This window comes from Fringilla coelebs, assembly GCF_963513975.1.
Source record: "Fringilla coelebs genome assembly, chromosome: 5".
Lineage (NCBI taxonomy): Eukaryota > Metazoa > Chordata > Aves > Passeriformes > Fringillidae > Fringilla > Fringilla coelebs.
Window position 1 is genome coordinate 73147821 of NC_140033.1, and position 26773 is coordinate 73174593.

Consider the following 26773-nt stretch of genomic DNA (forward strand, 5'->3'; position numbering starts at 1 on the left):
CAGAAAGCTGCTTTGCATCCTTCTGCCTGGGAGTCACTGTGACACGGGGAGGTGAGGAGGGGGCTGGCCCGGGTCAGTCTCTGCTGAGCCTCAGCCCTGGCTGCTCCTGCTTCCAGGGTGAACCCAAAAGCTGTCATGATCAAAAGAGCAGGCAGCCCCTCTGTCCTGAGTCACAGGGGCCATTTCTTCCTAAGTGACTCAGGATGGGAAATCATTCTTGGAGCTTCAAAAGAAAGAAAGAAAGAAAGAAAGAAAAAAGCCGTACGTACGTTTATAAGTGTGTCTATATACACATACATTTCCTTCAATGAAGGAGAAAATCTCAGAAATATCATGTCACGTCTGGCTTCCTAGAGAAGACCCTTAACTCTGGGCTTCTGCAAGCAAATGCCTGTGCATTTCTAGGACCATTTCCCTTCTTTTTGTGCCTCCCACAGTAATCCTCTCCCCTTCCCCATGGCAAGAAGAGTTTGGTGATTTTGCTGCCCTGCTCTCTCCGGGGTGTCGCAGGCTGTGTGGCAGGGAGTGAAGCCTTTGTCGCTGCTCATCAGACCTTTTCCTACAGAATTCTAGCAGCAGGGATAAAATTAGATTAGACTTGTGTTACTGAGCTGTCAAGTGGAGCAGGTAACATTAAGAAAGCGTTGTTTCTGAGCTGCTGTTCAGTAGAACGTGTTTCCCCTTTCCAGCACAATGCCCCCACCCAGGAAGGGATTTTTTGTGGGTCAGCCAGATGTGCTGCTGCCTCCCACTGAGGCTCTGAGATGGAGCTGAGTTTGCATTCCAGTGCATCGGAACAGAGGGTCATCAGAAGTTTTCTCAGCTGCCTAAGGCACAGCCCCGTGGAATCGAGTGAGCCTGAGGTCCTGCGTGCTTGCTGTGAGCCTTGAGATGAGTGTGCACCGTTGCAGGCTTGCAATTTCTTGAAGCGCACTAAGGGAACCAGCTCTGGGTTGGGAGGGAGGGAGGGAGGGAAATGCTCTGTATAACACGTGCCAGTTGGTCTGTGAAACTCATCCTGGCAGGACAGCATGAAGACTGGAAGTGTAAGAAGACACGGAGTGACACGGAGAATCTGACAGGAGCATCCAGAGGACAAGTGCACGAGTTTTGCTTTTTGCTTGGATTCAAACTCGGAAGTTGTAAGGAATTTTGGAAGGAGATGGGACGTTTCAGAAGAAGAGGAAGGAGGAGAAGTTGTTGTTACAGCCCTGGCAACATCTTTTGTTCTAGCTAATAGAAGAAAAAATAAAAAAGAAAAAAAAGTGTGTTTTTTTTTTTTCCTTCAATAATATATTCATTGGTGGTGTATGCTGTGTTATTTTCTATTTTGGTATTATGAGCTCTGTGCAATTTGTTTTTTGAGTCAAGCTGACTCTATGGATGGCTTGGTTTGTATTTGAGGTAGGATTAATTTCAGGAGGTTTCTGTAATAGACTTCTGGTACGTATTACTGGGATTTTGGTGTTGTTGATTGCATGTGTAAACGTAGAGGTTTGGTAGGGCTAGCTCGGGTGCTGGAGTTTTGGGTGGTAATTGATTAGATGGCTTTTGTTAGATGCAGTTTTTAATTTTTGAAAGGGTTTTTTTTTACTGTAGCGGTTTTAGGGTGGTTTTTAAGAAATGACTGTATTGTTTTATGTTGTTTCTGCTTGGTGTATGCTAAGGGCCATGGTGTGCTTCTTGAACGTGATGGTTTTAGTGTTCCCAAGTTCCGATTTATTTCTGGTTGGATGGGGTTTTTTTGGTTTTATTTTTGGGGACAGGGGCGTTTCTATGTTGGGTTTTTATAGGCAATATTTTTTTAATTTGGGTAGTGATATTTTTTAGTATTTTAATAGTTTAGATTTTTAATTTTTATGCTTTTAATGATTTTTTTTAAATTTCTGAGAACTTTTATAGATGATTGGTTATTACTTGTGAGTTAGCATAAAGGTAGAGCTTTGGGGGCTTTTTGTAGTAATGTTTAGAGTCAGTAGTGCAGTTTTGAATTGACTGAGTTGGTTTGGTTTTTGGGGTGTTTTTTTTTTTTTTTTTTTTTTTTTGTTTTTGTTTTTTTTTTTTTTTTTTTTTTGGTTTGTTTGTTTGGTTGTTTTTTTGGGTGTTTGTTTTTATTGGCAGTTATTTCATTTTCAGTGTGTATTTTGATTTTTTTCTGTTTTTGAGATACTGGTTTAGGAGGAAGTTTAGGATTAGGATGTGTAGAGGTTTTGGGCCAGTTCTAGTGGGGGTTTTAAATTTCATTTCTAGTTGGGGCTCTTTGAGTTTTTAGCAGGGTTAAATGTTGTGGGATCTCTGTTCTGCTAGCAATAGAAACGGGTTTTGTTTGGATACGCTGCGACGGGATGAGCGCGCACTGCGCACCGGTGCTGACCGAGGGGCAGCGTTTCTGTGGTCCTGATTTGCTAGGTAAGTGATCTTGTATGGTTTGATCCATAGTTTAAAATAAAAACAACTATAAACTTAAAAATAAATCTAATAGGATAGTGGGGAACATAAATATAGAAAACAAATAGATACATATATAAACCTATAGTGTAATGTATTATTGTAACATTGTAATCGATGAAAATTTTAGTCTATGATATAAATACAGGAATATATAAAAATAGATTGTAAAGATAAAATGTTTCAATGTAGTTAAAATAAATTGGGGGTTTTTTGGTTTTTATTGTGCTATAGGTTTGGGTTTTCATAGATAATATAAAAATGTCAATTCACACTTATAATATGTATACCAATACTTATAAATACTTGATATAAATAAATATTAGTGAAAGAAATATCTAATAGAAAAATGATCTATCTATTATTATATTAATAGGTAATCTCATATATATAATATCGATAAGTATAATAAATAACAATTTTAAATAGAATGATGAGAAATAAAATAATTTTTAAAGTTTAAATATGATTTAAATCAAGGGGTGTCTTTGGTTTTTATTGGGTGTGAGGCAGGGTTTTCATTTCAAATAATACAAGTATTTTAGAAATGTATATCTAAATATAGAAATGTATAATAAATAGATAAAGATATATAACTGTAATTAAAATATAAATATAAACATATGTAAGTAATATGAAGAGATGTAATATAGACTATAAATAACATTAAATGGCAATATAAATTATAAATATCATTGTGAGTATAAATATGTAAAAATTTTTTAAGACATTTAAATACAGTTGAAAACAAAGGAATTCTATTTGGCTTTTTCTGGGGTAGATGCAGGGGGGCTATTCTAAATAACGTCAGTGTTACAGAATGTAAAAATAAATCTAAGCAGTGGAATACATGTAAAATAGAATATAAATTTATATATAATTGAAATTTACAATTACAAAGGTATAAATATTAGACAACAATATACATTATAAATAGAAATGGGAATATAAGTATGAAAAATGATAAAAATAAAGTCTATTTAAATATTGTTTAAAAGAAAGGTTGTGGGTTTTTCTCAGCTTTGTTGGGGGTGGAGGCAGGAGATTTATTTTAAATAATAGAAGTGTTACAGAAGTAAAAATCTAAACCAGAAATATATAATCAATCTATAAAGATATATAAATGAACGGAAGTAATAGCAATAGATGTAATATAGTATCTGAATTTATTTAGAAATGGAAGTGTATACATGAATAGAGATCAATATTCATTTTACATCTGAATATGAATATGAAAGAATATTTTGAAAAAAAAAATTAAAACTATTTCAATATTTTTTTAAAGATATTGTCAGGTGGTTTTGGGGGTTTTTTTGGGTTTTGTTTTTTTGTTGTTGTTGTTGTTTTTGTTTTTTAATCCTGTTGGGTTAGAGGCAGAGGACTTGTTTTTTCGGGGTTGTTTTTTGGCATTTTTTTCGGAGGAGTTTTTGGCGGGGCTCGCCCCCGTTCTTTTTCGCCGCCTTCCCTGCCCGCTGCCCCCGGCTGGGGTGTGCGGCAGTGCTGCCACCTTGTGGGCAGAGCGCGGTACTGCAGCGGCGCAGCGGCAGGCAGCCGCCAGGCCGCCATGTTGGGAGTGGCATGCCGCGGGTGTCGCGGACTCGCTTGACCTTCTCGATATGGCGGCGAAAAGGGCGGGCAAATCGAAGGCCCCCGGTCCGTCTAACCGAACTGCCTGTACGGAAACCCGACGCCACGGCGGCGCCGGTGGGATTTTCTGCGGCGTTTCGAGTGCCGCGGACGCGGGCTGTGCGGTCAGCGGCGCGGCGGGCGGGCGTGTTTCGGCGGGTTTCCGACAGGCATCTGCGAAAACGCCTATCTCTGCTGCGGGTCCTGTCGCGGCCGCCATGTTGGGAGTGGCAGGTCGCCGATGTCGCGGACTCGCTTGACCTTCTCGATATGGCGGCGAAAAGGGCGGGCAAATCGAAGGCCCCCGGTCCGTCTAACCGAACTGCCTGTACGGAAACCCGACGCCACGGCGGCGCCGGTGGGATTTTCTGCGGCGTTTCGAGTGCCCCGGACGCGGGCTGTGCGGTCAGCGGCGCGGCGGGCGGGCGTCTTTGGGCGGGTTTCCGACAGGCATCTGCGAAAACGCCTATCTCTGCTGCGGGTCCTGTCGCGGCCGCCATGTTGGGAGTGGCAGGTCGCCGATGTCGCGGACTCGCTTGACCTTCTCGATATGGCGGCGAAAAGGGCGGGCAAATCGAAGGCCCCCGGTCCGTCTAACCGAACTGCCTGTACGGAAACCCGACGCCACGGCGGCGCCGGTGGGATTTTCTGCGGCGTTTCGAGTGCCCCGGACGCGGGCTGTGCGGTCAGCGGCGCGGCGGGCGGGCGTGTTTCGGCGGGTTTCCGACAGGCATCTGCGAAAACGCCTATCTCTGCTGCGGGTCCTGTCGCGGCCGCCATGTTGGGAGTGGCAGGTCGCCGATGTCGCGGACTCGCTTGACCTTCTCGATATGGCGGCGAAAAGGGCGGGCAAATCGAAGGCCCCCGGTCCGTCTAACCGAACTGCCTGTACGGAAACCCGACGCCACGGCGGCGCCGGTGGGATTTTCTGCGGCGTTTCGAGTGCCGCGGACGCGGGCTGTGCGGTCAGCGGCGCGGCGGGCGGGCGTGTTTCGGCGGGTTTCCGACAGGCATCTGCGAAAACGCCTATCTCTGCTGCGGGTCCTGTCGCGGCCGCCATGTTGGGAGTGGCAGGTCGCCGATGTCGCGGACTCGCTTGACCTTCTCGATATGGCGGCGAAAAGGGCGGGCAAATCGAAGGCCCCCGGTCCGTCTTACCGAACTGCCTGTACGGAAACCCGACGCCACGGCGGCGCCGGTGGGATTTTCTGCGGCGTTTCGAGTGCCCCGGACGCGGGCTGTGCGGTCAGCGGCGCGGCGGGCGGGCGTGTTTCGGCGGGTTTCCGACAGGCATCTGCGAAAACGCCTATCTCTGCTGCGGGTCCTGTCGCGGCCGCCATGTTGGGAGTGGCAGGTCGCCGATGTCGCGGACTCGCTTGACCTTCTCGATATGGCGGCGGAAAAGCGCGGGCAAATCGAAGGCCCCCGGTCCGTCTAACCGAGTTGCCTGTACGGAAACCCGACGCCACGGCGGCGCCGGTGGGATTTTCTGCGGCGTTTCGAGTGCCCCGGACGCGGGCTGTGCGGTCAGCGGCGCGGCGGGCGGGCGTCTTTGGGCGGGTTTCCGACAGGCATCTGCGAAAACGCCTATCTCTGCTGCGGGTCCTGTCGCGGCCGCCATGTTGGGAGTGGCAGGTCGCCGATGTCGCGGACTCGCTTGACCTTCTCGATATGGCGGCGAAAAGGGCGGGCAAATCGAAGGCCCCCGGTCCGTCTAACCGAACTGCCTGTACGGAAACCCGACGCCACGGCGGCGCCGGTGGGATTTTCTGCGGCGTTTCGAGTGCCCCGGACGCGGGCTGTGCGGTCAGCGGCGCGGCGGGCGGGCGTCTTTGGGCGGGTTTCCGACAGGCATCTGCGAAAACGCCTATCTCTGCTGCGGGTCCTGTCGCGGCCGCCATGTTGGGAGTGGCAGGTCGCCGATGTCGCGGACTCGCTTGACCTTCTCGATATGGCGGCGAAAAGGGCGGGCAAATCGAAGGCCTCGTCCCCGGTTATTCTGCCGCCTTGTGGACAGAGAGTGGTATTGCAGAGCCCGCGTCAGCGCCCTGCCCCTCTCCAGCCGGTGGAACAGACTGCAAAAAGGCCGGTAAGATGATATATTTCTATACAGAGACATATAAACATAGATTGTCAATATAGAAACATGAAATTGTAGTTTAAAATAAATTGTGGAATGTTTGGATTTTATTAGGTTATTGGCTGGGGTTATCTTAAAATAATATAAATATAAAGAAGATAAAAATAGCAATCCAACTATTCAAATATATATTATGCATACCGATACCTAGAAACATTTAATATAAATAATAATAAGTAATAAAACTACCCAATATAAAAATATTTTTTTTTTGTTATAATAAAAGGTCTTCTCTATAATAGATATAATATCTATAAATAGAAAAAAAATTACAGAAGTAGTAGTTGTGAATATAGTTATGAATAATCAAATTATTTTAAAATCTTTAATATGGTGTAAATAAAGGGGGTCTTTGGTTTTTATTTGGTTAGAGGAAGGTAGTCTATTTTTATTAAGAGAAGTAATCTAGGAATGTATATCTAAATATAGAAATATATGAAATATGTAAAAATATATATAAATAGAACTAAATTAGAAATTTAATTTTAAATATAAATATAAGAAAGTAATCGAAGAGATGTAATATAGACTATAAATAACATTATAGGGCAATAAAAATTGTAAATTTAAATGTCACTATAAATATGAAAAATATAAATATAAAAATATATCAATATAATTTAAAAGAAAGGGCTTTTTTTGTTTCCATTTGGTTAGGGGCAGGGTTTTTACTTTAAATAATATGATTATAGGTAGTATTGTTCTATATTTTGAAATATAGAAATTTATGTAATCAATATATTAATATAGATATAGAAACACAATATATACATAAATATAAATAATGGGAAGAGATGTAGTATAGAACACAAATAGCACCGTACATTAATATACATTAAAAAGTAAATGTCGGTATAAATCTGAAAACCATAATCTAAAAAGCAAACTTAAATACACTTAAAAATAAACGGGTTGTTCTCGGCTTTTATTTGGGTAGAGGCAGGGTTGTTTTTTTAAATAATAGAAGTGCTACAGAAGTAAAAATCTTAAACAGAGATATGCAATGGATATACAAGCATATGTAGAAACATATTAAAAATATATATAAGTAATACGAGTGGATGTAATACGGAATATAAATTTATAAATAAATAGAAAATATAAATCTATAAATAAATGTTATCCATAAATATACATTTTAAACTAAAATATAATATAAATATAGAAACATATCTATTTCAATATTGTTTACAAGAAGGAGTTGTGGGGTTTTTTTGGTACTTATTCGGCTAGAGGCAGGATTTTATTTTAAAGACTGTGAATATAGATATTATTGTTTTCTATTTCTAAATCTATACAAATATATAAACAAGATTTTAAAACATAGATCGAAATAGAAATATATAACTATATAAATAATAGGAAGACGGGTAATATAGAACACAAATAACACTACATATTATTAAAAATTAGAAATGTAAATGTGAGTATTAAGATGAAAAATATAATTTTAAAAAAAACTTTCAATACTGTTGAAAAGAAAGGGGTTCCTTTTGTTTTTTTTTTTTGGGGGGTAGAGGCAGGGGCTTCATTTGAAATAATATAATGTTTACAGAAGCAAAAAATCTTAACCAGAAATATATAATCAATAGATAAAAATATGTATAAAAACATAGAAATACACCTAAGGAATAGGAATAGATAAAATATAGAGTTTAAATTAATATCTAAATACAAATTAGAAAAATAAATTTATAAATCAACATAATACATCAATATGCATGATAAATATAATTGTGAATACAAATATGAAACAATATTTTGAAAAAAAATGTAAAATATTTAAATATTTTTTTAAAGAAATTGTTGGTGGTTCAGTTGTATGGTTTTTTTTTGGTTGTTTTTTTTTTTTTAAGCCTGTTGGGTTAGAGACAGGGGTGGGGGTTTTTTTGGGGGTTGTTTTTTGGCGTTTATTCCGGAGGAGTTTTTGGCGGGGCTCCGCCCTGTTCTTTTTCGCCGCCTTCCCTGCCCGCAGCCCCGAGGCGCGCGGCGGCCCCCGGCTGGGGTGGGCGGCAGTGCTGCCGCCCTGTGGGCAGAGCGCGGTACTGCAGCGGCGCAGCCGCAGGCAGCCGCCAGGCCGCCATGTTGGGAGTGGCATGCCGCGGGTGTCGCGGACTCGCTTGACCTTCTCGATATGGCGGCGGAAAAGCGCGGGCAACTCGAAGGCCCCCGGTCCGTCTAACCGAGTTGCCTGTACGGAAACCCGACGCCACGGCGGCGCCGGTGGGATTTTCTGCGGCGTTTCGAGTGCCCCGGACGCGGGCTGTGCGGTCAGCGGCGCGGCGGGCGGGCGTATTTGGGCGGGTCTCTGACAGGCAGCAGGGTAAACGCCTATCTCTGCCGGGGTCCTTTCGCAGCCGTCGGGTTGGGGACTGCGTGTCGCGGACGCGCTTGACCTTCTCGATATGGCGGGGAAAATCGCAGTCTCCGGTAAGCCTGCTGCCTTGGGGACAGGCAGCGGTACCGCAGGCAGCCCCCCGCCCCGAGCCAGCGCCCTGCCCCTCGCCGCTGGGTGCCGGGGAAGGCGGAGGGGCGGCGGGAGCGAGCGGCGGGCGGGTCGGTGTCTGTGAGGGGAGGGGTGACGGGCATTCCGGAGCGCAAAGGGACGCCGCGGCTGAGAAGAATGGCGGGGCGGGGCCGGTTTCGGCGGGCGGCGGAGGCGCGGTCGCAGCGCTCCGCGGGCCGGGGGCCGGGGGCTGCGGGCGGGGGCGGGCGGGCGAGCGGCGTCGGAACAGGGCTGCGGCCCCCGAGCCCCGCGCGCGCCCCGCTCCGGGCGGTGGAAGCGACCGCGTGCCCGAAAATCCCGCCGGGGCGGCGCAGGAGGCGGAGCGGGGTCCCGGCGCTGCCCGCCCTTTGTGCCGCCAGCTTGGGAAGGTGAGGCGAGTCGCCCGTCCCGTCCCGTCCCGCCGCCTCCCTGTGCCGGTGAACTTGTGTGTGGCTTGGCAGGTCCGTGCCGGTTGCCGCGTCCTCGGTGGGCAGAGGGCTCTGGCCTTGGCCGGATGGGCTGGTGAGTACTGGATCAGTGGGGATGTGCTTTTATGTGTTTAGTGACCTTTACAGGTTTATTCCCCAGGTTTTTTGAGTTCGTAGAATGATGGAATCATTCAGGTTGGAAGGGTCTCAAAAGATCACCTCGTTCCAAGGCTGCTGCCGTGGGCAGGGACGTCTTTGCCTAGGCCAGCTTGCTCAGAGCCTCATCCCAGAGCACCAATGGACACTGAGAGGCGTGGGGCAGGCACAGCATCTCTGAGCAGCCTGTGCCAGCCAGGTGCCAGAGGAGGAAGAAAGCCATTCCCACCCGGAGCAGAGGCCGCTGCAGCTCCGTGTAGCCTTGTGTCACCGAGTGTGTGAGACGGAAAGGCCCTTGCCACGGAGGGATAGCAGCACGGAGAGATCTTTTTCGGGTAAAGCAGAGCAATGGAACGCCACAGTAGCCTTCAGTTCTTCCAGCAGGTTTGGGAAGGACTTGAAGGAGGGGAGCGGAGCTGGCCGGGCGCCTGCCAGCTCTGCAGGCAGTGGGACGGAGAAGCTGCACTGATCTGTCTTCTTGCCTGAGTCTTTAGAAATGAGGCACTTTTCTGCAGCTCCTTTTCAAGCGTTACACGTAAGTTCCCCCTAGAAGTCCGAAGGGAGCTGTTTTCTTAGCAGAAGGAAGTCAGGAAGAGGCAAGGCAGGCAAAGACATCAGATAAGCCTGGGTCAAAAACTTGGCTAACCTATTTCTCCCCCTTCCTCCCAACAGGCTGTTTTGGAGCGCTCTGCAGAGATCTGCGCGGGAGGAAAAGCAGAGCCGGTCACTGAGAAGTGACGTGTGAGCTGCGGTGAGGACTGCTGCTCCCCCTGCCTTGGTGCGGGACCTCCTGAGCTCCCCTTCCCGTGGTGGCGGCGTTTCTCCTCTCATCCAGCCAAGCCAGACACCTCCGAGGTCACGAGCGGGGAAGGTTTAAGTTCCGAGATCTCCCCGGTAAGAAGCGACAGGACCAGAGGAAATGGCCTCAAGCTGCAGCAGGGAAGGCTCAGGTTGGATTCGAGGAACAATTCCTTCACTGACAGGGTGGTCAGGCACGGGAGCAGGCTGGGCGGGGAAGCCCCCATCCCCGGAGACATTTAAAGGATGTCAAGATGTGGTGTTTAGGGACCTGATTTGGGAGGGGCTCGGCAGTGCCGGGGCAGCAGCTGGGCTGGATGACCTCAGAGGGCTTTTCCAACCTGAAGGATCCTATGGTTCTGGAAAGCCTTGACTCCCCTGGCTCTACCGCAGCCTCTGGATGCTGACAGAGTGAGGCTGGTCATAGGCCTTGGAGGTCCCTGTCCCCCAGGGAGGGGACAAGCCAGTGTCACCTGCAGGGAGGGTCTCGTCCTCAGAGAGCAGTCAGTGGCTCCATCCCTGCCCGGGGCTCTGTGTGCAGCCTCAGGGTGGACACCTGCCCTCAGGTTTCCCTCCGGGCATCCGGGAAGAGAACCGGGTCCGTCCGTGTGACAGCTCCAGGGCTTGCAGGCTTTGGGACTTTGCAGGTGTGTGCCTCGTGACAAGGTGGCAGGGACGTGGCACTGCCTGGCAACGCTCCCGGCCTCGGATCCTTGCTGCTTTCTTCCTTATCCCATAGGGATTTACCAGCAATCCTGTGTCTTTTCTTTAAAACCGTCCTTGGGATAGCTCAAAGAGAGGGTACTTGGTCATTTCAAAGCCTACGTGTTTTACCTGTTGGCACTCAAGAGAAAAGACAGAAAGCTGCTTTGCATCCTTCTGCCTGGGAGTCACTGTGACACGGGGAGGTGAGGAGGGGGCTGGCCCGGGTCAGTCTCTGCTGAGCCTCAGCCCTGGCTGCTCCTGCTTCCAGGGTGAACCCAAAAGCTGTCATGATCAAAAGAGCAGGCAGCCCTTCTGTCCTGAGTCACAGGGGCCATTTCTTCCTAAGTGACTCGAGACGGGAAATCATTCTTGGATTGTCAAAAGAAAGAAAGAAAAAAAAAAGCCGTATGTCCATACATTTCCTTCAATGAAGCAGAAAATCTCAGGAATATCATGTCACGTCTGGCTTCCTAGAGAAGACCCTTAACTCTGGGCTTCTGAAAGCAAATGCCTGTGCATTTCTAGGACCATTTCCCTTCTTTTTGTGCCTCCCACAGTAATCCTCTCCCCTTCCCCATGGCAAGAGGAGTTTGGTGATTTTGCTGCCCTGCTCTCTCCGGGGTGTCGCAGGCTGTGTGGCAGGGAGTGAAGCCTTTGTCGCTGCTCATCAGACCTTTTCCTACAGAATTCTAGCAGCAGGGATAAAATTAGATTAGACTTGTGTTACTGAGCTGTCAAGTGGAGCAGGTAACATTAAGAAAGCGTTGTTTCTGAGCTGCTGTTCAGTAGAACGTGTTTCCCCTTTCCAGCACAATGCCCCCACCCAGGAAGGGATTTTTTGTGGGTCAGCCAGATGTGCTGCTGCCTCCCACTGAGGCTCTGAGATGGAGCTGAGTTTGCATTCCAGTGCATCGGAACAGAGGGTCATCAGAAGTTTTCTCAGCTGCCTAAGGCACAGCCCCGTGGAATCGAGTGAGCCTGAGTTCCTGCGTGCTTGCTGTGAGCCTTGAGATGAGTGTGCACCGTTGCAGGCTTGCAATTTCTTGAAGCGCACTAAGGGAACCAGCTCTGGGTTGGGAGGGAGGGAGGGAGGGAGGGAGGGAGGGAGGGAGGGAGGGAGGGAAATGCTCTGTATAACACGTGCCAGTTGGTCTGTGAAACTCATCCTGGCAGGACAGCATGAAGACTGGAAGTGTAAGAAGACACGGAGTGACACGGAGAATCTGACAGGAGCATCCAGAGGACAAGTGCACGAGTTTTGCTTTTTGCTTGGATTCAAACTCGGAAGTTGTAAGGAATTTTGGAAGGAGATGGGACGTTTCAGAAGAAGAGGAAGGAGGAGAAGTTGTTGTTACAGCCCTGGCAACATCTTTTGTTCTAGCTAATAGAAGAAAAAATAAAAAAGAAAAAAAAGTGTGTTTTTTTTTTTTCCTTCAATAATATATTCATTGGTGGTGTATGCTGTGTTATTTTCTATTTTGGTATTATGAACTCTGTGCAATTTGTTTTTTGAGTCAAGCTGACTTTATGGATGGCTTGGTTTGTATTTGAGGTAGGATTAATTTCAGGAGGTTTCTGTAATAGACTTCTGGTACGTATTACTGGGATTTTGGTGTTGTTGATTGCATGTGTAAACGTAGAGGTTTGGTAGGGCTAGCTCGGGTGCTGGAGTTTTGGGTGGTAATTGATTAGATGGCTTTTGTTAGATGCAGTTTTTAATTTTTGAAAGGGTTTTTTTTTACTGTAGCGGTTTAGGGTGGTTTTTAAGAAATGACTGTATTGTTTTATGTTGTTTCTGCTTGGTGTATGCTAAGGGCCATGGTGTGCTTCTTGAACGTGATGGTTTTAGTGTTCCCAAGTTCCGATTTATTTCTGGTTGGATGGGGTTTTTTTGGTTTTATTTTTGGGGACAGGGGCGTTTCTATGTTGGGTTTTTATAGGCAATATTTTTTTAATTTGGGTAGTGATATTTTTTAGTATTTTAATAGTTTAGATTTTTAATTTTTATGCTTTTAATGATTTTTTTTAAATTTCTGAGAACTTTTATAGATGATTGGTTATTACTTGTGAGTTAGCATAAAGGTAGAGCTTTGGGGGCTTTTTGTAGTAATGTTTAGATTCAGTAGTGCAGTTTTGAATTGACTGAGTTGGTTTGGTTTTTGGGTTTTTTTTTTTTTTTGTTGTTGTTTTTGGGTTGTTTTTTTTTTTTTTTTTTTTTTGGTTTGTTTGTTTGGTTGTTTTTTTGGGTGTTTGTTTTTATTGGCAGTTATTTCATTTTCAGTGTGTATTTTGATTTTTTTCTGTTTTTGAGATACTGGTTTGGTAGGAAGTTTAGGATTAGGATGTGTAGAGGTTTTGGGCCAGTTCTAGTGGGGGTTTTAAATTTCATTTCTAGTTGGGGCTCTTTGAGTTTTTAGCAGGGTTAAATGTTGTGGGATCTCTGTTCTGCTAGCAATAGAAACGGGTTTTGTTTGGATGCGCTGCGCACCGGTGCTGACCGAGGGGCAGCGTTTCTGTGGTCCTGATTTGCTAGGTAAGTGATCTTGTATGGTTTGATCCATAGTTTAAAATAAAAACAACTATAAACTTAAAAATAAATATCATATGATAGTGGTGAACATAAATATAGAAGACAAATAGATAAATATATAAACCTATAGTGTAATGTATTATTGTAACATTGTAATCGATGAAAATTTTAGTCTATGATATAAATACAGGAATATACAAAAATAGATTGTAAAGATAAAATGTTTCAATGTAGTTAAAATAAATTGGGGGTTTTTTGGTTTTTATTGTGCTATAGGTTTGGGTTTTCATAGATAATATAAAAATGTCAATTCACACTTATAATATGTATACCAATACTTATAAATAGTTGATATAAATAAATATTAGTGAAAGAAATATCTAATAGAAAAATGATCTATCTATTATTATATCAATAGGTAATCTCATATATATAATATCGATAAGTATAATAAATAACAATTTTAAATAGAATGATGAGAAATAAAATAATTTTTAAAGTTTAAATATGATTTAAATCAAGGGGTGTCTTTGGTTTTTATTGGGTGTGAGGCAGGGTTTTCATTTCAAATAATATAAGTATTTTAGAAATGTATATCTACATATAGAAATGTATAATAAATAGATAAAGATATATAACTGTAATTAAAATATAAATATAAACATATGTAAGTAATATGAAGAGATGTAATATAGAATATAAGTAACATTAAATGGCAATATAAATTATAAATATCATTGTGAGTATAAATATGTAAAAATTTTTTAAGAAATTTAAATACAGTTGAAAACAAAGGAATTCTATTTGGCTTTTTCTGGGGTAGATGCAGGGGGGCTATTCTAAATAACGTCAGTGTTACAGAATGTATAAATAAATCTAAGCAGTGGAATACATGTAAAATAGAATATGAATTTATATATAATTGAAATTTACAATTACAAAGGTATAAATATTAGACAACAATATACATTATAAATAGAAATGGGAATATAAGTATGAAAAATGATAAAAATAAAGTCTATTTAAATATTGTTTAAAAGAAAGGTTGTGGGTTTTTCTCAGCTTTGTTGGGGGTGGAGGCAGGAGATTTATTTTAAATAATAGAAGTGTTACAGAAGTAAAAATCTAAACCAGAAATATATAATCAATCTATAAAGATATATAAATAAATGGAAGTAATAGGAATAGATGTAATATAGAATATTAATTTATTTAGAAATAGAAATGTATACATAAATAGAGATCAATATTAATTAAAACTTATATGAAAGAATATTTTGAAAAAAATTTAAGAAATATTTCAATATTTTTGTAGAAGATATTGTCAAGTGGTTTTGGGTTTTTTTTCTTTCTTTCTTTTTTTTTTTTTTTTTTTTGTTGTTGTTGTTGTTGTTGTTTTTGTTTTTTAATCCTGTTGGGTTAGAGGCAGAGGACTTGTTTTTTCGGGGTTGTTTTTTGGCGTTTATTTCGGAGGAGTTTTCGGCGGGGCTCGCCCCCGTTCTTTTTCGCCGCCTTCCCTGCCCGCTGCCCCCGGTTGGGGTGTGCGGCAGTGCTGCCACCCTGTGGGCAGAGCGCGGTACTGCAGCGGCGCAGCGGCAGGCAGCCGCCAGGCCGCTATGTTGGGAGTGGCATGCCGCGGGTGTCGCGGACTCGCTTGACCTTCTCGATATGGCGGCGAAAAAGCGCGGGCAACTCGAAGGCCCCCGGTCCGTCTAACCGAACTGCCTGTACGGAAACCCGACGCCACGGCGGCGCCGGTGGGATTTTCTGCGGCGTTTCGAGTGCCGCGGACGCGGGCTGTGCGGTCAGCGGCGCGGCGGGCGGGCGTATTTGGGCGGGTTTCCGACAGGCATCTGAAAAAACGCCTATCTCTGCTGCGAGTCCTGTCGCGGCCGCCATGTTGGGAGTGGCATGCCGCGGGTGTCCCGGACTCTCTTGACCTTTTCGATATGGCGGCGAAAAGGGCGGGCAAATTTAAGCCCTCTGTGTGTGTCTAACCTAAGTGCCTGATCAAAATCCCGACGCCGGCGCGGCTCGGACGAAATTTTCTGTGGCCTTTCAAGAGCCCCGGACGCGGGCTGTGTGGTCAGCGGCGCGACAGGCTGGCGTAATTCGGCGGGATTCTGACAGGCATCTGAAAAAACGCCTCTCTCTGCCGGGGTCCTCTCACTGCCGCCATATAGAGTGTGGCATGTCGCCTGTGTCGCGGGCTCTTTCGACCTTCTCAAGATGGCGGTGAAAAGCGCGGGCAAATTGAAGCCCTCTGGGTCCGTCTAACTAGATTGCCTGATGAAAACCCAAACGCCGGCGCGGCTCGGGCGAAATTTTCTGTGGCCTTTCAAGTGCCCCGGACGCAGGCTGTGTGGTCAGCGGAGCGACAGGCTGGCGTAATTCGGCGGGATTCTGACAGGCATCGGCAAAAACGCCTCTCTCTGCCGAGGCGGGGTGGGGTGGGGGGGGGGGGTCCTCTCGTTGCCGCCATGTTAGGTGTGGCGTGCCCCGGATGTCCCGGACTCTATTGACCTTCTCAAGATGGCGGCGAAAAGCGCGGGCAAATTGAAGCCCTCTGGATTTGTCTAACTAGATTGCCTGATCAAAATCCCGACGCCAGCGCGGCTCGGGCGAAATTTTCTGTGGCCTTTCAAGTGCTCTGCACGCGGGCTGTGTAGTCAGTGGCGCGGCAGGCTGGCGTAATTTGGCGGGACTCTGACAGGCATCTGCAAAAACGCCTCTCTCTGCCGGGGCGGGGTCCTCTCGCGGCCGCCATGTTAGGTGTGGCATGTCGCGGGTGCCGCGGAATCTTTTGACCTTCTCAAAATGGCGGCCAAAAGCGCGGGCAAATTGAAGCCCTCTGGGTTTGTCTAACCGGATTGCCTGATCAAAACCCCGATGCCGGCGCGGCTCGAACGGGATTTTTTCTGGCGTTTCAACTGTCCTGGACGCGGGCCGTGTGGTCAGTGCGCGGCAGGCTGGCGTGATTTGGCGGGACTCTGACAGGCATCTGCAAAACGCCTCTCTCTGCCGGGGCCCTCTCGCTGCCGCCATATTGAATGTGGCGTGTCGCGGGTGTCGCGGATTCTCTTGACCTTCTCAAGATGGCGGCGAAAAGCGCGGGCAAATTGAAGCCCTCTGGGTTTGTCTAACCGGATTGCCTGATCAAAACCCCAATGCCAGCGCCGCTCGGGCGATAATTTCTGTGGCGTTTCAAGTGTCCCGGACGCGGGCTCTGTGGTCAGTGGCGCGGCAGGCTGGCGTAATTTGGCGGGACTCTGACAGGCATCTGCAAAACGCCTCTCTCTGCCGGGGTCCTCTCGCGGCCGCCATATTGAGTGTGGCGAGTCGCGGGTGTCTCGGACTCTTTTGACCTTCTCAAAATGGTGGCAAGAAGCGCGGGCAAATTGAAGCCCTCTTGGTTTGTCTAACTGGACTGCCTGATCAAAACCCCGACGCCTGCGCAGCTCGGGAGACATTTTCTGTGGCCTTTCAAGTGCCGCAAACGTGAGCTGTGTGGTCAGGCGCACGGCGGGCGGGCGTATTTCGGCGGGACTTTTGATAGGCATCTGGGAAAACGCTTCTCTTTTCTGGGGTCCTCTGGCGGCCGCTTTCCCGCGCTTATGGAGCCGAGCCCAAACGCTGTGGCGGTGATGGCATTCCGGTTCGCCTGCATCGGGCAACGTCGCGGGAAATTGTTTCTAGGGCGCCATGTTGATGTCGGCATTTTGATCAGGCAGCTGGCAAGACGACTACGCCTCGAGGTCATTTCGCAGGCGCTGTGGGCGTGGCCGGAGCGGGGCGCCGTGTCGAAACGATGACGTCATCGGGCACTGCTGTGCCTGCAGTGCGCCGGGGCAGACGGCAGGGGGCGCTGTTCCTGCAGTATACTGGGGCAGACGGCAGGGGGCGCTGTGCCTGCAGTATACTGGGGCAGACGGCAGGGGGCGCTGCGCGGGCTCGCAGGAGGGGTCCGGGGCGGAACTTAGGGGCGGTGGCAGCAGCGAGGTTTTTGTCACGGGTGGGCTTGATGGTGACCCGTAGCTGTGGGAATGGATTGCCTGTTTATGTATCTGTACAATCGTGATGCAATTGCCTCTTTTTTGTGCCATTATTTGACTGGGAATGTAGATGGGAGTGCTGATGATGGGGTTAATGGATATTGCTCTTTGTTGCCGACAGCTGGAGCAGTAATTGGGGCCCTATAAAGTATATATGAAAAGGAATAAAAGCTATATGTCTGGTGCAGCACTAGAAAAGTTCAGGTTCCTAGGGAGTAAATAGTTTTCTTTAAATCATTCGAGTTTGGGGCTTTTTTCAATCCCAGGTAGCCTGAAAATTTGTACTGCTGTTTTTTTATTCTAAAGTTTGAAAGGAAAATAAAATTAGAAATACAGAGGAAAGAGAGAGAAAGAAAGAAAAAGAAATAGAGAGAGAGTGAGAGAAATAGAGAGAGAGAGTGTGAGAAAAATAGAGAGAGAAAGAGAGAGTGTGAGAAAAACAGAGAGAGAGAGTGTGAGAAAAATAGAGAGAGAGAGAGAGTGTGAGAAAAATAGAGAGAGAGTGTGAGAAAAATAGAGAGAGAGAGAGAGAGTGTGAGAAAAATAGAGAGAGAGAGAAAGAGAGAGTGTGAGAAAAATAGAGAGAGAGAGAGAGTGTGAGAAAAATAGAGAGAGAGAAAGAGAGAGTGTGAGAAAAATAGAGAGAAAGAGAGAGTGTGAGAAAAATAGAGAGAGAAAGAGAGTGTGAGAAAAATAGAGAGAGAGAAAGAGAGAGTGTGAGAAAAATAGAGAGAGAGAAAGAGAGTGTGAGAAAAATAGAGAGAGAGAAAGAGAGTGTGAGAAAAATAGAGAGAGAAAGAGAGTGTGAGAAAAATAGAGAGAGAGAAAGAGAGAGTGTGAGAAAAATAGAGAGAGAGAAAGAGAGAGTGTGAGAAAAATAGAGAGAGAGAAAGAGAGAGTGTGAGAAAAATAGAGAGAGAGAAAGAGAGAGTGTGAGAAAAATAGAGAGAGAGAAAGAGAGAGTGTGAGAAAAATAGAGAGAGAGAAAGAGAGAGTGTGAGAAAAATAGAGAGAGAGAAAGAGAGAGTGTGAGAAAAATAGAGAGAGAGAAAGAGAGAGTGTGAGAAAAATAGAGAGAGAGAAAGAGAGAGTGTGAGAAAAATAGAGAGAGAGACAGAGAGAGTGTGAGAAAAATAGAGAGAGAGACAGAGAGAGTGTGAGAAAAATAGAGAGAGAGACAGAGAGAGTGTGAGAAAAATAGAGAGACAGAAAGAAAAGGAAGAAGTAGTCTGCAATAAACAAATCCACGTGGGCCTGGATGCTGATCTCTGCTGCTGGTCAGTGAGAGCATCTGACAGGTCAGATTTCAAACTGCTTTATTTAACAGGAAACTGGTTTGTTCCTTCTTGGGAGTGGGATCATTGCCCTTTGCATGGGCAAAGCCACTCCAGATGTTCCAGCTGGGAACAGAGTTAGGGAACTCTTTTCAAACGTAGTCCTGGAGGTACTGAGCAGCTTGGCTTGGTAATACTGTGGGGAAACAGAAGAATATCCGTCCTGCTTTTTCTCTCTTCCACAGCTGCTTCTGTGTTCCTGACTTCCATTTGTACTGGGGACACGTGGCTTGGAGCACAGGAGCCGGATATGTCGCCTACCCGTGTCAGGTGGGTGCAGGTTGCGAATTACAGGGTGACTTGGAAACTCAGAAACAAAGGGAAGAAACAGGTATGTCTTTTGGCAAAAAAAAAAAAATTGGCCTACATCGGGGCAATAATTCAGGGGACTGAGATCATGGTGAGCCCTGAAAGCCTCCTGAGCTGTTCTCATACAGACCTACCTTGTTTGGTCACAAAAATCAGTATTTCATTACTGTGTGCAAACTCGGGGGGAAGATTTTATTCAACATCTCTCAGAGGGAAATTAAAGCTCCAGCTTCCCTTTTCTTGAACAGCTTGAGAGCGTACTACTCATGTAATATTTATTTCAGGCATTTTTATCTTTTTGGAGAGCAAGAAAGACTCTTTGTGCTTGTCTGTGCCTTTAGTATCCACCCTCTCTCTAATACAGGACGGGAAAAAAAGGCTGCAGAGCTTCCTACAATGGGGTGTAAGTGAGAAGAAGGAGGAGCCAGAGGAAGACTGGACTCGGCAATCAGGACGGTCTTCTTGGGTTTCAAAAGCTCTAATGGCACTTGAAAACATTTCCATCATACCTGGTTTGTTTTTATTACCCTTTTTTAATTAAAACCCAACCAACCAAACAAATAGAACCCTGATCCATCGCTGCTGCTGTTGCAAGGTGCAACACAAACCCATCTTCCCTCTGCCTGGAACAGGTGAGAAATGGAACTAAACCCCAAAGGATTTTCTGCTCAGTGATTATAGGTGAGTTTGATTGGGAACTGTCTGAGAAATCTGATACATTGTTCTTCAGTGTGGCCGTGAGAGTAGTTTAGTGTGCCAGTCCAGATCTGCAAACAAGCGGTGCCAGCCGAAGTGATAAAAAACCAGAACTGCCCATTGCTTGTGGTATGTATGGAATTTGGGGGGAGGGGGGTGTGTGTTTAAATAAAATCGAGACTCAAATGAAGGAATTGCTTGTACACGTACATATTCTTCTCCTACAGGAACCCTCAGCTGTGTCCCGAGAGTTAGTTAAACTGACATTTCTTTAAAAACCCTCAAGCCTTTTGGAGGTTGCAGTTTGTGTCAGGTATAATTCCTAGGGACTGCTGTCAGGAAATGTGTGAGCCGAGTCCAGCCGGGCTGGGCCGAACCGAGCCGAGCTCTGCCGAATGTGGCCGAGTGTAGCCGATAATGGCCGAGGGTAGCCCGAAGCGCCAAGTGTCGGCGACGAGCCGAACCTGGCCGAGATTTCCCGAAGCAGGCGGGTTCAGACCAAAACCCGAACGGAGCCGAGTGGCACCGAACAGAAGCGAACGTCGCCGCCTTCAGCCGCATCGAACGAGCTCAGCCGAACAAAGCCGAGGTCGGCCGAGCCGAAGAGAACCAAAGCGGATCTTACTAGCTCGGCTGGGCCGAACCGAGCTCCGCCGAACCCAGCCTCCTGCTTTCACGGGCATGAATTAGCGCGAGTGCGGTCACAGCCCTAAAGATCTCCTGCCCAAGCCCGCGCTGCCGGTCATATCCGTGCGATGGCCGGGCCGCCCGCGGGACGCGGCAGTGGGAGAACCCCGCGCTGTGCGAGTTGAACGTGAGGCGGTGCCGCTTTCCCGCCCTCAGGGAGCCGAGCCGAACCGAGCCGCGCCGAACACACAGAGCGGCGGCGAGTTGGGCCGAAGTGTGCCGAGCTGCGCCGAAGAGCCGAATGAAGCCGACAGTAGCCGAGTGTAGCCGATAATGGCGTGGACGAACGGAGCCGAGTGTCACCGAACCGAGCCGAGCTCCGCCCAGCGCCCCGTCCCGGGCAGGCCGGGGTGGAGCCGGGGCTGTGTGGGGCTTCCCCGCCTGTCCCTCTGTCTCCCCCTCCTTCCTCCTCCCCATATTCGCATTCTCTCGCTCGCTTTCCCCCGTTTCCCTCTCCCCTCACAAACCCGGCTCCTTCCTGTCCTGTCCCTATCCAGCTACTCCCTTCTGTTCCCGCACTCTCCCTCCTCTGTCCACCCTCCCTCTACCCCCCTCGTGAGCTTTCCCTTCCCCTCCCGCTTTGTTCCACAGCCCGACCTCCCCGCCTGCCCTTTCTCATCCCCTGCTATCGCCCCTCTCTCCCCATCCCCCCTTTCCTTCCTTCTCCCGCAGCCGCGGGGCTCGGGGTGCCGGAGATTAAAGCCCCGAGGGCGGGAGCCCGGCGCCCCTCGGCCTCTGCAGAGTCCCCGCACGGGGCCGGAGGCTCTCGGCGGATCCCCCCGTGCCGGTCAGACACCCCGCCCGACGCCGCCGGATCCGCGGCTTTCCCGACATCACGCTGAGAGAGGCCCCCGCTCTGTGCCGTGCCGTGCGGTCGCCGCCGTCTGTGCCACTGCCTCTCTCTGCCCCTGGGCCGTGACAGCGCGGCTGGGGAGGAAGCTCAACCCTTCTGGGGGCTGCCCCCCCTTTCTTCTTGCAGCAGAATCCCTTTCGGGGGGGATGTACGTGTGGAAGGGGCTTGAAGGAAGGGCTGCGCTGCTGTCCAGGGCAGTTGGACTCGTTCTGTGCCTTCTTTGGGGGTGAGGAAAAGGGGGTGAAGACTCGGGGCTCTGATGCCATTTGGGGCACCCCAAGGTCCCGAGGAGAGCGAGCCGCACTGCGGTGGGTGGCCAACGAGGGGGTCATGCTGGGTGCCGCCCCCCAGAGGGACCCAAAGCTGCCCCCAAATTCACAGGGAGGGGTGGGTGTAGAATGCTAAAACCTGTCAAGTTATTCGTTTTTATGGGTATTGGTAAAGAATAAGTACCCGTCTCTCAATTAACTTGGGAAGAAACCCTCTCTCTCTCTCCACTCTCTATCCAGCAATGTAGGAAACTCTGACAAGAGATGGGTAGTAGTTTCGGAAACAGGGCCGTAACGTTTTTATCTAGGAATGGACCGAGCTGTGCCCTGAAACCATAAGAACAGCTGCAGGGGCTGAAGGGAATAGAAAGGGCTCTCTGGCACCTTTGGCCTCCGTTCTCTGGCGGTCCCCAAACCGTGTGGGAGTCCCGGAAGAGGCGCTTGTCATCCAGAGTGCCAAACCCAAGACCTGTAAAATCCTAGCTCTGCCTTGTGTTTCATGTGGTTTTTTTACTTCATATTTATGTCATCACGTGTTTTAATTGTGGACCCAGACGGAATAAGAAAAGCCAACACGCGTAGCGGATTTCTGTTTGCTGTGTGTCTGTCAGAAGCGGGCTGTGTGCCGGACGGGGAGAGGCGCTGCTGGAGGGCGGCACCAGCGCCAGGTGTGAGTGTGAGGATGAGGACGGCTCGGAGCAGCCCCAGGTGGGAGCTGTGAGGATGATGAGGGGCCGGCCCGTGCCGGGGGCTGTTTTAGGGGGAGGGTTTACCTCAGCTCCCTTCTGTGTGGAGCTGCTGAGTCGAGGGGTTTATGGGGCTCTCGGGGCTGTCTCATGGAAGGACGGTGAGAGCTTCTCGCAGGGTCTGGGGGAACACCAGGATCCGCGCTTGGATGCTGGAGCGTTGCCTAAAGGAGGTGCCGAGGGACGAATCTTTGTGGCGGGAAGCAGCATCTGAACAGGTGAGCCCGTGTGGATTTGGAGCGGGGACTTTTGTCCTTTCCCTTTTCAATTTCATCTTGCCAATCCCTCCCCGGTCCCTTCAGGAAAGAAAAATGGAGCTTATGAGGAGAAAAAAATGAAGGAGAGGGAAGCAGCTACTCTTCTATTATTGTCTGTGTTTGAGCTGTGGAGGGATCCCCCTTCACTTGTGGTTTTAAGGGTGTTGATTGAAGGCAAACCTGGCTTTTCCAGGCTGTTAGGGGTACCACAGGGGGGTAACAGGGAATCCCTGCGTTCTATTTTAAGGGGAATGGGGAAAATATTGTTGTCGTATTATGGGATTGATTTGAAGGTTGCCACCCCATTTTCATCATCCTAAGGTTTAAATGGAGGAGGGCAGCCCTGTTATCCCTCCTTTTAAAGGGTTTGTATTGAGGTCAAAATCCCCCTTTTCCCATCATTTGAAGGATTTCATTTGAGTGACACCTCTTCTTTTCTGCTATTATCGGGGATGAAATTGAAGGGGAGAACACGTTTATTTGCACTTGGTGAAGTGAGGTGAGCCCCGCCTGCGGGTCAGTTTCGGGGTCCAATTGCAGGAAGCTGCAGCTGTCGCAGCGTTCGCAGGGTTGAAATTGGGGCCGTGCCGCCGCATTTGAGGGCGCTTCTTGTGCCCGTGGCCCGGCCCGGAACGTCGCCGCTCGGGAGCCCTGCCGGCAGCGGCCGGGCACTTGCCGAGGCGGCCGGGGAATTTGGCGCGGCCGGGCTGCCGCGGGAGCGCCAGAGCCGCGCCGGTGCGGGCCGTGCGGAGCCGAGGGGAGCTCGGCCGGGCGGGCGGGCGGGAGAGGCGGCACGGGCGCTGCGCTGGCCCGGCCGGTGCCGGCCGCTCTGCCCGCTGCGGGCGCGGGGCTCGGGCGCCGCCGGGGCGCGCAGGGCCCGGTGCCGGCCCCGGCGGGCAGGGGGGAGCGGGCGGGGGTCTCCGGGGCGGCGGCGCCCCTGCGTGCCGGAGGAGCCGCCGGAGGAGCCGCTTTCCTGCCGGGAGCCGCGCTCCGTCCGGTGCCGGGAGCGCGGGCTTCGATTGCGGAAAGGTCTTTGGTGTCGTGGGTTTGAGGTGGGTTTTAGCGATCTGTTGTATCGTTTGGTTCTGTCTGCAGTTGGCGTGTGCCGAGGGATACGGTGTTCTTCCTGACCGTGATGGTTCTCGGTTCAGGAGGTGGTGATAAGGGGTTGTTTTTGATGGAGTTTTGTTGTCGGGTTTATTTTTTTTGTTTTTGTTCTCTTTTTTTTTGTGCTGAGGTACGGAATGGTTTTAAAGGTGTACAGGGGGTTTTATGGCTCGTAGCGTGAAGCAGAGATTTTACCTTCTGTTGCGGTGGCTTTTATTAGCGTGAGTGTGCAGTGTTTCTTTTGGTGGGTTTGAGGTGGCGTCGTGTAGTTAATAGGTGAGGGGTTTTTAAAAAATATTTATCATAGCGCTTTTGTTTATCATCTTACAGGGCTTTTACTTATTTGGTCTGTTTGATTGGAGTGTACGGTTTATCGTTTCGGATCTTTTGGGAGATAGTGTTTATGGTTACGTTTCTTTTTTGGCTTTGTCTTTATTTCTAGGCGGCATTTTTCTTTTGATAAATTGAGGCACTGTGGCTTTATTCAGTTAGGAATAATTTTTTTGTTGCAATTTTGAGTTGATTTAGTTTTAGGGATTTTGTTTGTTTGCTTTGTTGTTTGTTTTTTTTTGTTTGTGGTGGTGAGCCGTTTTACATTTTTTTTTTATTTTTGGTAACACGGGTATTTATATGGCGGGTCTTTTTAGGCAGTTTTTTAATTTGGGTAGTTTTTTTTTTTTCTTTAGTGGTGTCGGTTTTTATATATTGTTAATTACTTCGGGTTTTAAAGTTACTTTTATAGAGTTTTGGTTATTCTTTGTGTCAATGTAGAGGTAGAGTTTTGTTTTTCTTTTTTAGTAAAGTTCTGGGTCACTGGTACGGTTTTGTGTTTAGCGAGTTGGTTTGATTTTTTTATAGTAGTTTTTGTGGTTTGCTGTGTGTGTTTCTACAGGGTTTTCTTTTCTATTTGTTTTATTTTTTAATGTGATAAGAGTTGTAAGTGAGAAGAGCATGGTCTGGCGATTTTTTTGGAGGCAGTTAGTTGGCTGGTGGAGGTATCTTGATGTTTTGGACGATATTGGTGGGAATTCGATGCTGTTTGTATGTAATTTTATTTAGGAATTGGAGTTTAAATGTAAAATTAGAACTATAACGATAAATAAACAAAACAATTAGATGTATAGAAATGGGAATAAAAAATAAAATTTTAAATATCGACCGGATATGTAAAAATGAAACTTGTAGCAAAAATAGTCTTATACAGTAGAATAAGTTACAATGTTGTTTATTATTTGGTATTTAATGTTTATAGAAATATATAAAAATAGATTACAGATATAAACAAAAGTTCCAATAAAAATATAAATCTAGAAATGTGTTACAAATATATGCAAACGCACCTTAAAATAATAATAATAGATAGAAAAAATGAAAATCTGTACAATATGTATTACAAGTATTACTGTATAAATCTTATTCGAATATTTTATAGGAAATCTATAGATAAAGATATAAATACAGAACATCAATATGTTATCATATAAGACATAACAAATTACAAACATAAATATGAAAAATATTAATATAAAAATATTTTTAAAGTAGTTTATATAATGGGCTTTAAATAATTATTATTTGGCAATAGGCAGGGTTTCGATTACAAAAATTTAAAAACAGATAGTATATAGGTGGAAGTTTAAGTATAGAAATAAAAATACAGAAAGTTTTACATAAAAATTAACAATATAAAAAAGTTGTAGCCATAGATATGATACATATTATTAATATTAATTGAAAGTTATTTTTTGCATTTTATCTATATTATATATAATTTTAAATATTGGACATCGATAGTCTCTATAAATACAAATGTGAATATAATAATAGAAAATATGAATATAAAAATATTTCAATATAGTTTAAAAGAAGGCCTTTTTTGATATTTTGTGGGATGAGATGGGCTTTTGTTTTAAATAATACAATTACTACTGGACTAGAAATCTAAATGTAGAAATATACAATCAATATATGAAGATATTTATAAGAACACAAAAAATAAATTAATACAAACAATAGGAATAGATGTAATATATAAATTACATAACACATCAATGTCCGTTATAAAGATGCATGTGAATATAAATATGAAAAATATAAATATTAAATGTATTTAAATATGGTTTTGAATAAAGCGGGCTTGTTTGGCCCTTGTTGGGTTAGAGGCAGGTTTTTGGCATTTATTTCGGAGGAGTTTTTGGCGGAGCTGGCTCCTGTTCCTTTTTTGCCGCCTTCGCTGCCCGCAGCCCCGAGGCGAAGACACGCACACGCACCCCGGTAAGTCTGCCGCTTTGTGCGCAGAGAGCGGTACTGGAGCCCCCCCGAGTTTAGCCGATGACAGCCGAGTTTAGCCGAAAATAACCGAGTTTAGCCGAAGAGCCGATGATAGCCGAGTGTGTCCGCTATTAGCCGATTTTACACCAAGAGCCGAATATGACCGAGTTTAGAGGAGCCAAGCCGAGCTCAGCCGAAGAGCCGAAACAAGCCGAATTTAGCCCAGTTTAATTGAACAGGAACGAACGTCGCCGCCTTCGGACGACTCGTACGAGCTCAGCCGAACCTTGCGGCCTCGACCCAACCCGAGGCGAAGTTTCCGGGCCTGGCTGAAGCGAAGCGAGCTCAGCCGAACCAAGCCGCCTGCTCTCGTGCCGCTAATTAGCGTGAGTACGGTCACTGCCCAATTAGCTCCTGCCCAACCCCGCGCTGCCGTCCGTGTCCCTGCGAAGGCCGAGCCCGCGGGACGCGGCAGTGGGAGAGCCCCGAGCCGAGCGAGTTGAACGTGAGGGGCGGCGCTTTCCCGCCCTCAGGGAGCCGCGCCGCCCCTCAGGGAGCCGCGCCGCCCCTCAGGGAGCCGCGCCGCCCCTCAGGGAGCCGCGCCGCCCCTCAGGGAGCCGCGCCGCCCCTCAGGGAGCCGCGCCGAACACACAGAGCGGCTCCGAGTTGGCTCGAACCGCGCCCAGCGGCGCCCAAGAGGCGAATCCAGCTGAATACAGCCTACAATAGCCGAGGTTAGCAAAAAATAGCAAAAAAATTTTGCCGGACAGTGTCGCCGAACCGAGCTCCGCCCAGCGCACCATCCCGGGCAGGCCGGGGCGGGCTCGGGGTGGAGCCGGGGTTCTGTGGGGCTTCCCCGCCTGTCCCTCTCTCTAC

At 47.3% G+C, this 26773-nt stretch overlaps 1 long non-coding RNA gene across 1 annotated transcript; it reads left to right on the forward strand.

Moving 5' to 3' along the window:
• Window positions 1–9227: 9227 nt before the first annotated feature.
• LOC311154116 lies at window positions 9228–12204 on the forward strand. The gene is made up of 3 exons (XR_014616175.1): window positions 9228–9818; window positions 9956–11758; window positions 11960–12204. It is a non-coding gene; the product is annotated as an uncharacterized lncRNA (long non-coding RNA).
• Window positions 12205–26773: the final 14569 nt, after the last annotated feature.